Source organism: Giraffa tippelskirchi, chromosome 12 (genome assembly GCF_054371585.1).
Source record: "Giraffa tippelskirchi isolate mGirTip1 chromosome 12, T2T-mGirTip1v1.2.pri, whole genome shotgun sequence".
NCBI classification, from domain to species: domain Eukaryota; kingdom Metazoa; phylum Chordata; class Mammalia; order Artiodactyla; family Giraffidae; genus Giraffa; species Giraffa tippelskirchi.
In genome coordinates, this window is record NC_137286.1 from 97,582,005 (window position 1) to 97,599,058 (window position 17,054).

Genomic DNA, 17,054 nt, shown 5'->3' on the forward strand with positions numbered 1-17,054 from the left:
CCTTCACACAAGTGTTTCTCATCCTTGGAACATGTTCTCTGTCATTTCTCCACTCCTGGCATTTCCTCCCCTTCTGCCTCCACCTGTCAACTCCTAGTTGTATGTCAGCTCAGCCTTGGTCAAGGTTTCTTAGCTACAGCACTATTGACATTTTAGATTGAATAATCTTTTTCACAGGACCACAGGTAGCCTTCTAGCCACTACAAACCAGTAGTACTTCCCACCTTTCAAAAAATTGGGACGATCAAATATATCTTGATACATTAAGAAATGCCCCACAGGAGGGGATGCAAATAAAACTGCCACTGGATGAGAACCACTGGTTTCGAGGTTACTCTCACTTTCACTGGAACTCTGGGCTAAGAGCTGATTCTGTGCATCTTTTCTACTTTAATGCTTCTACCCTACCCTATACCACTCTATTCTACTCTGTACTTTGCTATCATGGTATTTATTACATTCATTACACTACCTCTGCACTATCTACAGATACTGTAACTATGCTATGCTAACTGTCATACCTAATACAGTACCTGGCATGTAGTATATGCTCAACATACAAATTTTGTTTTACTTATTCAGTTTGGTTCCCACATCTTCAAAATGAAAATACCTGATATTTTCCCAGAAATGTGAACATTGTTTAATAAGAGACGCACTTTTTTAAAAATTACAAAGTACTATTTAGAAATGATTTCACATTATTATCGCTGTAATAAAAAAAATCACCCAGCTTTCATCTACCAAAGTTTTATCCTCCTAACCTCTAGCACTTCCTGTAGTTCACTTGCTGTGCTTAAACAGAGTTCACTTGCTGTGCTTAAACAGAGTACTATATCTTACATGGGACATAATGTTAGTCGCTCAGTTGCGTCCAACTATGTGTGACCTCATAGACTATGGCCCACCAGGGTCCTCTGTCCATGGAATACTCTAGGCAAGAATACAGGAGTGGATTGCCATTTCCTTCTCCAGGAGATCTTCCTGAGCCAGGATCAAACCCAGGTCTCCGACAACGCAGGCAGAGTCTTTACCATCTGAGCCAACAGGAAAGACTAGTATTATGCAGTGAGTCAACGACTGAATTGGGATACAGTAAGTTCTATCACTAAGCATACTTTTATCTTTAGAAACTCAATCTGGGTATATAAAAGCCATGCATTGGAAACTCACTACAAGATTGCTTATTTGGGGCTTGATCTTTGGAAAACAAAAACTTAAATACAGGTTTAAAAAAGGAATTTGTTTAGACTTGTGAGTTTTTACAAAAGAGTTCTATACTTAAATGCCTAAAATAGATAGCTTAATTGCTGTCATCAATGTGCTATAAAGATTTCAAGTTCAGAGAGAAATCAAAATTATGTTCAATTTTTTCTGATAGAAATAATTTGGAATTATGGTTTCACATCTGAGAGAGATTTTTATCGTTATTGTTGTTAGTCAGAAGCAGTATGTGTTGTTATAATCACAAGGTGCATGGTCCTGTACAAATGAAAAAGAATGCAGTATATTCTGAATCACAGGCTAAACTAGAAGAAACATATGTAATAGTAGAAAAATTCAGAAGTCATGATGTACTAAAAACAGAACAAAACAACCACCTGAAAAGAAGAAAGTAAATAATATTTTTGAAGAAATAATCTTATATTTTGTTAATTAAAAGCTAAATTTGAATTGCTTAAACAGAGCAATATGGAGGAGTTAAGATAATAATTGTGTGCCTGCATGCTCAGCTGCTCTGTTGTGTCCGAGTCTTTGTGACCCCAGGGACTGTAGCCCGCCAGGCTCCTCTGTCCATGGAATTCTCCAGGCAAGAATACTGGAGTGGGTAGCCATTTCCTACTCCAAGGGATCTTCCCGACCCAGGGATCAAACCTGCCTCTCTTGCATCTCCTGCAATGGCAGGTGGATTCTTGACACTTGCCACCATTACAACCCTTTTATTTTTTCCTTCTATCTGTTCATTCCTCCTCATCATTTATTAGGCGTTTATGGGAGAGGAACTGTAAAGTTGTTCACTCATCACCTACTCTAACCCCCTTTTAGCATGTCATCTGCCTTACACCTTGTAATAGCTTCTTTTCTGCATAACCAGCTTAATTGGATACAGTGTCGAGCAACTATGATATCTGGTAGACAACATCTGTGATAGGTACTAAACGTAGAAAAGTGGATTTATGCCCAAATCTTCATACTTACTAATATTCCTCCTGAAGCACTCTAAAGTCTTGTAGATGAGGCAAAAATAGGCATGCAAACAACAGCAAAAATGTATGTATTATTTTACTTTTTTAAAATGTTTTAAAATACATCTTAAAAGTTTCTTTCCATTTGTTATTACAAAATATTGGCTACATCCTCAATGTAGTACAACACCTCCTTGAGCCTACATTATGCCCAACAGCTTGTGCCTCCCCTCCCTCATCCCTATATTACCTCTACCTATTGGTAACCACTTGTTCATTGTCTATGAATCTGCTTCTTTTTTGTTATACTCACAAGTTTGTTGTAGTTGTAGATTCCACATATAAGTGATATCATACAGTATTTGGTTTTTGTCTGACTTATTTCACTTACATACTGCCTTTAGAGTCCACCCATATTGCTGCAAATTGCAAAATTTTACCCCTATTGGCAATGGCACCCCACTCCAGAACTCTTGCCTGGAAAATCCCATGGACGAAGGAGCCTGGTAGGCTTAGGCTGCAGTCCATGGGGTCGCTAGGAGTCGGACACAACTGAGCAACTTCCCTTTCACTTTTCACTTTCACGCATTGGAGAAGGAAATGGCAACCCACTCCAGTGTTCTTGCCTGGAGAATCCCAGGGACGGGGGAGCCTGGTGGGCTGCCATCTATGGGGTCACACAGAATCCGACATGACTGAAGCGACTTAGCAGCAGTAGCAGCATGACTTAGTAGTAGTCCATTGTGTGTATATATGTTGCTGGGTCATATGGTAGTTCTATTTTTAATTTTTTGAGAAACTTCCATACCGTCTTCCACAGTAGTTACACCATTTTGCATACCCCAAAATAGTGTACAAGTGTTCCTTTTCTCCACATCCTCACCAACATTTGTTAGTGTTCTTTTGATGACAGCCATTCTGACAGGTTTTAACATTCTTTGGCACTGTCTTTCTTTGGGATTGAGATTAAAATTTGACCTTTTCCAGTCCTGTGGCCACTGCTGAATTTGAATGTTCAAACTACCACACAATTGAACTCATTTCAGTTCAGTTCATCAGTTCAGTTGTCAGTTGGGTCCGACTATTTGCGATCCCATGAACCACAGCATGCCAGGCTTCCTGTCCATCACCAACTCCCGGAGTCCACCCAAACCCATGTCCATAGAGTCAGTGATGCCAGGCAACGATCTCATCCTCTGCCATCCACCTCTCCTCCTGCCCTCAATCTTTGCCAGCATCAGGGTCTTTTCAAATGAGTCAGCTCTTCACATCAGGTGGCCAAAGTATTGGAGTTTCAGCTTCAACATCAGTCCTTCCAATGAACACCCAGGATTGATCTCCTTTAGGATGGACAGGTTGGATCTCCTTGCAGTCCAAGGGACTCTCAAGCATCTTTTCCAACACCACAGCTCAAAAGCATCAATTTTTCTACGCTCAGCTTTCTTTATAGTCCAGCTCTCACATCCATACATGACTACTGGAAAAACCATAGCCTTGACTAGACAGACCTTTGTTGGCAAAGTAATGTCTCTGCTTTTTAATATGCTGTTTAGGTTGGTCATAACTTTCCTTCCAAGGAGTAAACGTCTTTTAATTTCATGGCTGCAATCACCATCTATAATGATTTTGGAACCCAGAAAAATAAAGTCTGGCACTGTTTCCACTGTTTCCCCATCATTTGCCATGAAGTGATGGGACTGGATGCCATGATCTTAGTTTTCTGAATGTTGAGCTTTAAGCCAACTTTTTCACTCTTCTCTTTCACTTTCATCAAGAGGCTCTGTAGTTCTTCTTCACTTTCTGCCATAAGGGTGGTGTCATCTGCATATCTGAGGTTATTGATATTTCTCCTGGGAATCTTGATTCCAGCTTGTGCTTTATCCAGCCCAGTGTTTCTCATGATGTACTCTGCATATAAGTTAAATAAGCAGGGTGACAATATACAGCCTTGACGTACTCCTTTTCCTATTTGGAACCAGTCTGTTGTTCCATGTCCAGTTCTAACTCTTGCTTCCTGACCTGCATACAGGTTTCTTAAGAGGCAGGTCAGGTGGTCTGGTATGCCCATCTCTTTCAGAATTTTCCACAGTTTATTCTGATCCACATAGTCAAAGGCTTTGGCATAGTCAATAAAGCAGAAATAGATGTTTTTCTGGAACTTTCTTGCTTTTTCAATGATCCAGTGGATGTTGGCAAATTTCACACACTAGCAAAGTAATGCTCAAAATTCTACAAGCTAGGCTTCAACAGTACATGAACCGAGAACTTCTAGATGTACAAGCTGGATTTAACAAAGGCAGAGGAACCAGAGATCAAATTGCCAACAACTGTTGGATCAGAGAAAAAGCAAGAGAATTCCAGAAGAACATCTACTTCTGCTTCATTGACTAAGCCAAAGCCTTTGACAGTGTTGATCACAACAAAATGTGGAAAATTCTGAAAGAGATGGGAATACCAGCCCACCTGACCTGCCTCCTGAGAAATCTGTATGCAGGTGAAGAAGCAACAGTTAGAACTGAACATGAAACAACAGACTGGTTCCAAATTGGGAAAGGAGTACGTCAGAGCTATATATTGTCACCTTGCTTATTTAACTTATATACAGATTACATCCTGTGAAATGCTGGGCTGGATGAAGCACAAGCTGGAATCAAGACTGCCGGGAGAAATATCAGTAACCTCAAATATGCAGATGACACCACCCTTATGGCAGAAAGTGGAGAGGAACTAAAGAGCCTCTGATGAAAGTGAAAGAGGAGAGTGAAATAGTTGCTTAAAACTCAATATTCAGAAAACTAAGATCATAGCATCTGGTCCCATCACTTCATGGCAAATAGATGGGGAAATGATGGAAATAGTGACAGACTTTATTTTTTAGGGCTCCAAAAATCACTATATATGGTGACTGCAGCCATAAAATTAAAAGACGCTTGCTTCTTGGAGGAAAAGCTATGACCAACCTAGAGAGTATATTAAAAAACAGAGACATTATTTTGACAACAAAGATCCGTCTAGTCAAAGCTATGTTTTTTCCAGTAGTCATGTACGTGAGAGTTGAACTAGAAAGAAAGCTGAGTGCCAAAGAATTGATGCTTTTGTACTGTGGTATTGAAGAAGACTCTTGAGAGTCCCTTGGACTGCAAGGAGATCCAACCAGTCCATCCTAAAGGAAATCAGTCCTGAATATTCATTGGAAGGACTGATGCTGAAGCTCTAATACTTTGGCCACCTGATGGGAAGAATTGACTCATTTGAAAAGACCCTGATGCTGGGAAAGATTGAAGGTGGGAGGAGAAGGAGATGACAGAGGATGAGATGGTTGGATGGCATCTGCGACTCAATGGACATGAGTTTGAGTAAACTCTGGGAGTTGGTGATGGACAGGGAAGACTGTCATGTTGCAGACCATGGGGTTGCAAAGAGTCGGACATGACTGGGTGACTGAACTGAACTGATTCTGACAGATGTTAAGTTATATCTCATTGTGGTTTTGATTTGCATCCCAGATGATTAGTGATAAATAACAGTAAAATTTAATAGATGATGTTGTGTGCTTTAAATGAGTGAGAAGAACAACAACAAAAAAAGAACAATGCCCTAGAATTGCAATTGGCTGTGAAGACTTGTCAGACTGCGGAAGGTTTCATAGGAAACTTAGCATTAGATCTTCAAGAATGAATAGAAGCATATCAGGTGAAGAAAATGGACAGTTATTTCAAGATGAAGGAATAGAATGTTCAGGTTATGGAGTGATGACACTGGATGGGGCATTCAGCAAAGTATTACAGAAATTGTTCTATCAGTATAGAATTGATGTGAGGGAGATAAACCTAGGAAAAAAGGTAGGGCTTTTTATGTTAGACTTAAGAGTTTGGATTTGAGGATTTTGAGCTAGCGAATAGCATATGTTTCAGGAAGATGACTTGGGCAGCCATGTGTAGAATAGATTTGGAGAGGTCACTATTAGAGACAGAATGCAGGGAAGATTTAAGACACTTCCGCAATAATGCAGGGGAGATATGGTAAGACTGTGGCACACGGAATGGAGAAGAACAGATGGATTAGAAAGATATTGTAGTTGCTGGCCCACGGTAGGAACTCAATAAACATTAGCTGAATGAGATACAACGGAGAAAAGATGAACAGAACTGAAGATTTCTTGGCTTGGGTGAATAAGAGGAAGGGAATGGGCTTTTTATTAAATGCACAGACAGCGTGCCCTAGTACTGTTAGTCTCTACCTTCAAAGCAGAAAAAATGTGATAATCTATGTTATAAAATATTCACTTACTTTCATTCATCTGTTCATTCATTTATTCACTAAGTATTTGTTGAGTTCTGCTGATGTGGTACCCACCCCAGCTAGGCATTGTGGATTCCATATTGACTTAGCCAGTCTGGAGGGAAGGGCATACATAAAGCAAATAAGGCACGAATAATTAATTGTAGTCAGGATGAACATTTTGAAGGATAAACCAGTATATTATGTGACAGGGAAAGTTTAGGGATATATGATCCAGAGGGGGAGGTGATGTGGAACAGTGGGCATTATTGGTGTAATGAGCCTAAACCTGTTTCTCAGGAGGGGTGTGTCTTTGCAAATCCATCATTTCATCCAGATTTCATAAAAGCCTTTGTTCTTATGTCTTTAAGGCTATGGCGTCATTGTTGGAAATCTTTCTCTATGCAGGGCAAAACTACCCATTCATTCTGCCCTCTGCCATTATCACTAGAGACTTTTCTGATTAATTATTAACTAGCAAGTGCATCTCTAGAACACCTCACTGAGTGATAACATATTAATGAAGATGAATTCGAGGTCCTATTCACATTTCTTGAGGGAAGTAAGCTGGACTATGCCGACAACAAATCCCATTAATCACTTTCTATTAGATGTATTGTGTGATTTAGATTTTTTTTTTATGGGGATTCTTTCTTGCATTTAAAAATAGATATTTTCTCCAGATAAAGGAAATGCCTTGCAATGTGCAGTGCCACCACCATGCTAATTTACAGAGAAAGGCTGCATGGATTACTAGGTAGAATATTTATGGGTTGGTAGACCAATGTGTCATATATTGGTCTTGGCTATCACTTCGTAAATGACACAGTCCGTCTCTAGGTGTATCAAATTAATTGAAGAAGCCTGAAATAAAGTACAATATTTAACTGGTCTAGAGCAGTGTTTTTCAAACTAGATTGAAACTCATTAATGGCTTGTGAAATCAATTTAGTGGGTTGTGACCAGTGTTTTTTAAAAGAGAAAACAGAATAAGAAAAATAATGGAAACAGCAGAGAATATTGCCTATAGACAGAATAAGTAATACTTTGTAAAATTTCCTTTTCAGGGACTTCTTTGGCTGTCCAATGTTTAGGACTTCTTGCTCATAATGCAGGGGGTGTGGGTTTGATCCCTGGCCAGGGAACTAAGACCTGCATGGCACACTGTGCAGCCAAAAAATCCCATTTTTATTTCATATGTATATACATATTTTATACACATTTGTCCCTTGGTACCACAGGGGATTGGCCACAGGATCTCTTGGATACCAAAATAAGCAGATGCTCAAGTCCCTCATAGTTGGCTCTCTGCAGGTGCAGAACCCGTGGATATGGAGGGCCAACTGTACATTCTATCGTACATGCATATTTGTAACATTCAAAATATATATAGTGGTCATGGATAGATGTGAGAGTTGGACGGTGAAGAAAGCTGAGCGCCGCAGAATTGATGCTTTTGAACTGTGTTGTTGGAGAAGACTCTTGAGAGTCCCTTGGACTGCAAGGAGATCCAATCAATCCATCCTAAAGGAGACCAATCCTGGGTGTTCATTGGAAGGACTGATGTTGAAGCTGAAACTCCAATACTTAGGCCACCTCATGCGAAGAGTTGACTCATTGGAAAAGACCCTAATGCTGGGTGGGATTGGGGGCAGGAGGAGAAGGGGACGACAGAGGATGAGATGGTTGGATGGCATCACTGACTCGATGGACATGGGTTTGGGTAGACTCCGGGAGTTGGTGATGGACAGAGAGGCCTGGCGTGCTGCAATTCATGGGGTCGCAAAGAGTCGGACACGACTGAGCGACTGAACTGAACTGAACTGAACTGATACTAGATCAATACATAAAACATCAAAGAAATTTTAAAGCCATAGATCTGGAGAAAAGGTTTCTAGATAAAGCCCCCTTCAGTCAGATCTTCCATTAACATACATATCCCAGATTAATTTCTTATTACTTACAGCACATTGAAAACTACTGAAACTATTGGGATGAAGAATTATTCACACATTTTAGCTCTGAATGAATGCTGGGTAAAACAGGAAAGTAAAGGTACTGTTGGTTTGATAAATAGATTATTTCATATACTAAGTAAAGGTGTTCCAAACTCTAAAGGCTTATTAATTTTGTTATTTAGAAAAAGTTATATTTCTTTTTACATTTAAGGAATTCTATATCAAATATGTGAGAGATTGACTCATTTTCGTAAGTATATTAAATATAGTAACCTGGAGAGATTAGAGATTCAGACTTTAAGTTCTTTTTTTATACCTGACAACAGATTGGTTTGGGATCTATGAATATTCATCATGAATGCCTTCTTTCTGACCCACATTTAATCATTTATAAATAGAATTACTATTATTTATTGTATTTATCGTATTTTATAAATAGTAATTTCTTAACACAGCATTTAAGGATTTACAATTTTCAAGGCATAATTGTTGATATTCCTTTCCATTTCTACACTATGTAAAAGACAAACTTATGGATAATGTTCTATTCTATATCGCTGTGGACATTCTCCAAAGACTCCTGCTTTTGATTTCATGCAGAATTTATTTTGTTACTTTGTAACATTGATCCCATCATTTCCACTCTTCACTGCCTGGTCTCAAATTCAGCCAAGACAACAACATAGCCTGGTAAACAAGTGGCTATTTCTCTACAAATGCCCAGGATTTTTTTCTATTCCATAGGATACAGACACTGGCCATTTCATACCTTCCTAACACTCATTTTAGAAATATTGCTTCAGACAGGTTCCAGATGGGGCATCCTTGTCACCATTCGATTCTGCCCCATGACCAGAGCTGACTGCAAGGGGTGGAGGCTCGGAAACTGAAGCAATCAGAACGGAAGCAACATCAGGTATTGAGATAATTAGTCTTGTAGAACCAGGGTAAGAATCTGTACCATGGAGAACCAGAACTGTCAATGATTCAGGAAAGAATAATCAATAGTTTTGAAGACAAAGCTAGAAAACTAGAGGCCAGAGCAGAGAAGCAGAATGGAGGGAAGCCGCATGTCTTTCAGAGATGCAGAGCCATCTTGGTCTTCATCTTCATTCCAACTCCCAGCCCTGTGTGAACTTAGATTTCATTCTCTGGAACCTGTGAGATTCCTCTTTATTTAAGCTACTTTTAGTAAATTCACATTTATAAATGTGCTCTGATTAAGACATGTCGCTTTGTTCAGTTTTCCTTGTTTCTCTCCCAGCCCAATCTCTTCATGTTGTTCAATTCTGATGCTTTCTGTGGGATCCACAACCATCTCATTTCTCCAGTACTTTTGAAATTTGTATATAAAGTCCTATTTCTGTCATCCTGAGAAATATTGGCGATGATAAGCAACTGAAATAAAGCAGAGAAAATGATTATTTCAATAAAAGTTGAATTGAAACGTGTCTAAAATTTTGAATCAGAAAAAAAGGTGATCAAAGCCCATCACTTATTCAATATATGATAGTAAAACCCATATTTTTGTTCTAGTCACTTATCTCCAGGTATTTCATGAACATGTTGCTTTCCAGTCAACCTGTAAAATTTAAAATGTATTTGCTACAAAATAAGGTGTGTAAAACAGTGTAGTTTTCAATCAGGATAGATTTCTCTCTAGAATTTTAAATTACAATGACTGTGGGCAGGACTTCGCCTTAAAAAAGGAGTTGATTTGATACCAAAATTAAATGGTTAGTATCTTAGATTTTTTCCTCAATAAACAACCCACCTCCAAGAAATATGATTTAATATTGCTCAATATGTTGATATTTAGTAAGTATTTAAAGATATTAGCTTTATAGAAATTTTGTTTCTTTTGATCTAAACACATACTCATTATAATTACCATCAACATTTTAAAACCCCTGACATTTCACTAGTTTTTGTGGCCTGGAAAACATTAAGAGATAACTTTTAAAAATATCTAAATCTCTTGTCTTAGCATTTAAGAAAGATTAATAATGCTCAATAAAACTCCATATATAATCAATAATAATGATACTCATAAAAAGGACAGAGTTTTTAATCCATTCATCAGATTCTCTTCAACTATTTCAAAGGCCTTAAGTAATTATGTTATTAGTTATTCTATTCAGGCCATTTGTGAGGAATATAGAAGCAAATTATTTCTGGGAAAAGACACTGATAAAACGTTTACAAGATACACACTTTCCACTAAGTAGTTGGTCATCATTCTGTGGCTTTCATTGGTCAAGAATTCTGTGTGCTGTACCTACATTTATGAGAAGAATCTACCTTAGAAATTCTGAATTCAGATTTCAGTTGTGTCATAGACCTTGTTGCTATTTAGTCGCTAAGTCTTTTGTGACCCTATGGACTATAGCCCCACCAGGGTCCTCTGTCAATGGGATTTTCCAGTTAAGAATACTGGAGTGGGTTGCCATTTCCTTCTCCAGGGTATCTTCTTGACTAAGGGAGTGAACCAAAGACTCCTGCATTTGCAGGCAAATTCTTCATCACTGAGCCACCTGGGAAGCCCATCAGAGACCTTATGTATAGTCAACATTATTTTTCTCTTTTTATCTTGATTTATTCCTCTATATAGTGACTAAAACTAAAATATATTTCTCTCACATGATAGCAGGTGCTTTGATAATAAGAAACATGATATAAATGTTAAGTATTTGCACCGAACTATAAAACTGAGAAAAAAGGTGATTTACTGTTGTTTGCATGCTAAAAAATGTTTGCATTTCTCCTGTGTGAAGCACAACTAACATACTAAAAGGAAGTAAGTGGGATTAAAAGCAGTAGATACACATAGCTAGGGATTCCCTAAGGAAAGAGCTATTTGTATTTACTGTGCATAAAAAAAAAATCATCATATGATCTATTGAGCTAATTTTATGTATTTTCTCTGCACAGTCCTAGATTATGAGGTCGAGAGGACACACCATTGTTGTCTTTTGAGTATCACTAGTAAAAGTGACTGGAATTTAACTTCAGAGGATCCTCTGAGTATAGTTGGTATTATAATAGATCAATGTTGAAATGAGCTTTGAGTATGAGACTGATGAATTCCATTATACCAGCATACCTAAAATAATTATTCTACTCTTAAGACCACATTTCAGAAGAACTCACCTTATACATACCAAAGGGATAGAAACAGCTGGGGACTCTTCCTAATTCATTTGCATTCATTGCAAAAATCTGGCCATCATTATAAAGCATCCCCTTAGTCCAAAGAAAAGAGATGTTATCTTTGCTGCTGTTCCATCCTGCTTATAAGCACATCATCCTGGATTGCATCTCTCTTCATCATCATGCAACCTATAGTCTTCCTGGTACTCTGTCCTTAAAGAGAATACTGTATCCACTTATGAGATTTAGAAAGTATTGAGTGTAATTATTGTACAGACCTGTTTTGGGTGTTTATTCTGGTGAGTGTTGGTGACTAAAGGGCAGAGGTGGGCACTCTAATCACAACTAGTACTTAATAGGCACTTAAAAAACATGATGATGGAAGCTGAATTGTGCTGATTGCAAAGATGCCTGGAGAAAGAAATGTCTAGAGTGGATTTTTGACTTTAAGATTATCTTCTAGTGTTTACTTTTATTTGTTTATTTATTTTAAAATAATTAAAATGATTGTACTTGTCAGTGACAGAATCCTGTTAACCACAGCCTTTTTCACATGAAGGAGAGAAAATGCATTTGCTTTGCCTGTTTAAATTGATAGCTGTGAGCTTACCAAAGGACAAAACTTGAATTCCCCTGAAGCAATAAATATTGCTGTGGATTAAAGAAAGAAGCAGTGCTTTTCTTAAAACGCACCCTTTATAAATAGAAAGCAGATGCAGTAACAGAAGAATGAGATATTACTCTTTCTGAGAAGGAGAACTCAGAGGCTCCACAGCATCAGAATACAGAGATTAAGGCAGAAATGGGGTCAATGTGGTCAGAGCTCTTTTCTTTAACACGAGATACAGTAGTCCAGTGGTCATAGGCGCTGCTCCATTTGCGTGATAAACATGTAGACATATTATCTCCTATGGACTTCCCAGGTGGTTCAGTGGTAATGAATCCACCTACCAGTGCAGGAGACACCAGCGACTTGGGTTCAACCCCTGGGTTGGGAAGATCCCTTGGAGGAGGAAAGAGCAACCCACTCCAGTATTCCTGTCTGGGAAATCCAATAGACAGAGAAGCCTGGCGGGCTACAGTTCTTGGGGTTGCAAAAGAGTCAGACAGGACTTAGCAACTAAACAACAACAACAAACTACTGTGGGTTACAGAAGAGAACTCATTGCCAGTTCACCTTTTTTGGACACTTCAATGTGTTCCCAGGCTCTGACAATGAGTGTTGTAAAATGACTGTGAACTGAAAGAACTGTCTGGTAACCAACATGCAAATAAGCACCCCAAACATTCTTCCCCTGGCAGAATTCAGTGTGAGTTGCCCAGAGTGCTTATTTGCATGTCAATTCCTGGGATCTTCCTGCTCACTTTATTTCACTTGCTGGCTGAGTTTTAGTTCAAGGAGTGAGTTGGAGAGCATTACCATAGAATTGTTGTCTCCTTTGGTAATTTGCTACCTTTGGTAATTCACCTCATTACCTTTTTTACTCACTTGTAGGTTGTACTTCCTAATAAGCCCTACAGCCTTTTCAGAGTCTTGGGAAAACCATTCTGCTGTTCTAGTGTTCCCATCCCATTATTTTATGGCAACCCACTCCAGTACTCTTGCCTGGAAAATTCCATGGACTGAGGAGCCTGGTAGGCTACAGTCCATGGGGTCACAACGAGTCGGACATGATTGAGCGACTTCCCTTTCACTTTCCCATTATTTTACTGTCCATTATATTTCAAAAGTGCTCACTGTGGGGAAGGGAAAAAACTTTTCTCTATCCTTCTAGGTTATCTGGCTAGTCAGAATTAAGTGAGCGTAAGAGAGATCAACAGGAGAAAATAAAATTTAATTATTTATGTTCGGAGGCTCCATAAGAATATGAGTCTAAGGCAGGGCAGGCAACTGAAGCTTCTGTTATGGGAAGCACACTGATTGAAACCGTCCACCCTGGCCAGGCAACATAGTAACCATTTGCATAAGTTGTTTTACAAGAGGTCCCAGTAAGGAACACGGAACTAATAAGCCTCCACCAACTGGAAGAATTTGGGAAAGGTCAAAAGGAGACACCACATGTCCGACCACTTCCCAGAATCCTTCTGTCTGGCATCCATTTGGCTGAACAAGGCGTGCACCACCAGGAAGGACTTGAGTCAGAATGATTGGCTAAAGACAATCCGGAAACTAATCCCATTACCTTAAAACCTGAGATTACAAGCCATGTGACAGAGCTATTCTCCTGGGTTCCCTTACCCTGCTGCTCTCCACCCGGGTGCCCTTTCCCAGTAAAATCTCTTGCTTTGTCAGCACATGTGTCTCCTTGGACAGTTCATTTCTGAGTGTTAGACAACAGCCTGGTTTCGGTCCCTAGAAGGGGTCCTCCTTCTTGCAACACTTCTATGCTATCTGAAAGAGAAGCAGGTAGGGGGTTGGGACTTCAAAGGGAAGGGAGATAATTTATAGGAAGATGATGTCTATTGGAAAAAAAAAAAACCATGCACAATGTAAGAGTTGTGAGTAAAGTTTTATTGGGGGCAAATTGAGGAAAAAAGCATGGGAGAAAGCCTGTCAGACAGCTCTGAGGAACTGCTCAGAGGAGATACTGGGGGAGGTCTCTATGTAGGTGATTTTAGTGAAGGGCGTGTACATATAGTTAAGCACACATTTAGGCAGAAGGTTGAGGCTAGTCACAAGAATGTTACTGCTAGTCATGAGGAACAGATATCTCCTTTCATGATTTTACTGCCTTTCTAGATATGAGAAGTTCCAAGATATTGGGCTCGTAAATCTGAAAATATCTGCCTGAAGGCCTGTTCTGCCAGTTTCTCCCAGAATACCGAGTGCTTCATTCTGACCTCTTCCCTGAACAACTTTCAGAGTATGTTGAAGGTCAGTGACTGCAGTGGCTAAGCACTCTATTCTTGTACAGCCTGATGACAAATGATATTTCTTAGTTGGCAATAAAAAAAGCAAATGTTTGGCAAACAAATGATTTCCAGGCCACACAGAGACAATGGGCAGATACAACACTTTGAGTAAACAAAATGCTAAGTTTCTCCTAGAGTGCCACACCTAGTTCATATTATGTTTCAGTACTTTATGCTGATAGTTCTTCCTAGAACAGGCCTTTTATATGAATTATTTCAGGCAGTTAATGGGAGGAGACACTTTTGTTTCTTAAAAACAACCAGCCCTGAATAATCATCAAATCAAAGAGACATATTTTGTCATAGTAAGTTTTGTTAACCAAATAATGCATAGCTCTGGGGTATTTCTTTCTTTGTTTTTTTAAAAAACTATTACCATTCCTTTTATTTATTTCTTTAAAATATTTATTTATTTGGCTATGCCAGATCTTGTTTGCCCCACATGGGATTTTTAGTTGTGACAACACTTAGTTGCCACATGTGGGATCTAGTTCCCCAACCAGGGGTCGAACCTGGGCTGCCAGCATTGGGAGCACAGAGTCAAGAGTCTTTGCCACTGAACCACCAGGGAAGTACCCTCTAGGATATTTCTAATGGATGTGAAGCATACTTCTTGCCATATCTCCAATGATTGAATAATCCCCAGTCACATCATTAAAAATGAGGGACTAATTGAAGATTGCTCCTTCTCCTAATACTATTTATTTATATGTATTATTCTTCTAGAAGAGATTTGAAGAGTTGTGTCATTTATGTATGAGTAATTCAGTATATCAACTGTCCTTACTTGAAGTGGTCTCTGGCATATGTTTTCATTGTACCTTTTAGAACTGTTTCAGCTAAAGTTTTGTCTCACACCTTGTGATACTGTTACATAAAACAGACATATAGTTGATCTTGTCCCTGGTTCCTGGCACAAAGCTTCCAAACACTTGTAATTTCTTTAGAGATAAGGCTGAGAAGAAAATGTTTTGTTATTCATAATAAGCCCCTCTCAACCACATCTGAGTTTGTGCTAATGAAGTGACTCTTGGAGGATGGGACCTGGTTTCCAGAGAAACTAAACATGTAATTAGATGGTTGGATCTTTTAGCCCCACCTCCCAGCCTCCCAGAAGAAGAGAAGGACTGGAAATTGTCTTCCTCTGTCTGAATTATTTCACTTAGCGTAATGTACTCTAAGTCCATCCATGCTGTACCAAATGGCAAGATTTATTTTTTCATGGCTGAATAATATTCCCTTGTGTGCTATGCTAAGTTGCTTCAGTCATGTCCAATTCTTTGTGACCCTAAGGACTGTAGCCTGCCAGGCTCCTCTGTCCATGAGATTCTCCAGGCAAGAATACTGGAGTGGGTTGCCATACCCTCATCCAGGGTATCCTTCCTACCCAGGGATTGAATCTCTTACATCTCCTGCATTGGCAGGAGGGTTCTTTACCACTAACGCCACCTGGGAAGACCCTATGTATATAAACGCAACCTAAGTGACTATCCACAGATAAGTGGATAAAGAATCTTCTTTAACCACATCTTTTTACCCACAATGAAATATATATATATTAAGAAGATATATATTTAGGTTTCAATTTTGGGAAGGCAAAATATGAAAAGTTGTTAGGAGATTTGAATGCTTGGTTGAGCCAGAATTGGCTTCCCAGGTGGCTCAGATGGTAAAGAATCCACCTTCAATGTGGGAGACCTTGGTTCAATCCCTTGTGCAGGAAGATCCCCTGAAGGAGGAAATGGGAACCCACTCCAGTATTCTTGCCTAGAGAATTCCATGGACAGAGGAGCCTGGTAGACTACAGTCCCTGGGGTCACAAAAAGTTGTACACAACTAAGTAACTAACACTTTCACTTTTTTTTTTAGCCAGGATTATGGGATACTTGGCTATCTAAGATCACGGGATGCTTAAATACCAAAGTGACTATAAAATATTTTAAAAGTAAGCCTGGAAGGTAACTTGATTGGAAAGAACCTTAACTTTCTCCTAAATGAGAAACATTTGTTTTCTTGAATAATCAAGGAAATAATAAACATAATCTGTGAAAATGAGTCTGTAAAACAGAATTTTTTTCTATCAAGACAGAAGATAAAAATAATCTTTCATAACTATTTATCAAGACCTAGTCAATAATCCAAGACAATTTTTTTTCATTTTAACAGAAAACTAAATTCTAGTTTTACATTATTATAATATTTGATATAAAGCTCTTTTTGAAAATTTTATAAACAAAACTATCAAACTATAGCCAGCTCTGACCAGGATGAATAAAATTCCCTTTTACTGAACCTCTGTAACTTCCTATTTCCTATATAGTCTTTCTAGTACAGGTTTTCAAAGTGGAAAAATATGAAAACATTCATAAAACACCCCAAATACAGATTCTCCATACCATCAAAAAATAAGAGATAAAAACCATATAAACTTAAAACTCAGTAATTAATGCTTCAGTGAGTATTCCATCTTACTTAGAAATGATCTGGTATTTAATGAATATCCATTAATTTATTCAATTTAATATCAGTCCAAGATTTTAAATTATCTAAAAATCTTGGAAGCTAT

The 17,054-nt window shown here is 38.6% G+C and overlaps 3 long non-coding RNA genes across 3 annotated transcripts in view; 2 read left to right on the forward strand and 1 right to left on the reverse strand.

Moving 5' to 3' along the window:
* LOC145530438 (uncharacterized) overlaps positions 1–17,054 on the forward strand; it is a 170,792-nt gene that overhangs the window by 98,846 nt on the left and 54,892 nt on the right. The gene's annotated exons all lie outside the window — the stretch shown is intronic.
* LOC145530447 (uncharacterized) lies at positions 1,992–7,466 on the forward strand. Its single transcript, XR_014071778.1, has 2 exons — positions 1,992–3,177; positions 5,202–7,466. It is a non-coding gene; the product is annotated as an uncharacterized LOC145530447 (long non-coding RNA).
* On the reverse strand, positions 9,010–10,701 carry LOC145530436 (uncharacterized). The gene is made up of 2 exons (XR_014071766.1): positions 10,640–10,701; positions 9,010–9,823 (listed from the first exon to the last, which is right to left on the reverse strand). It is a non-coding gene; the product is annotated as an uncharacterized LOC145530436 (long non-coding RNA).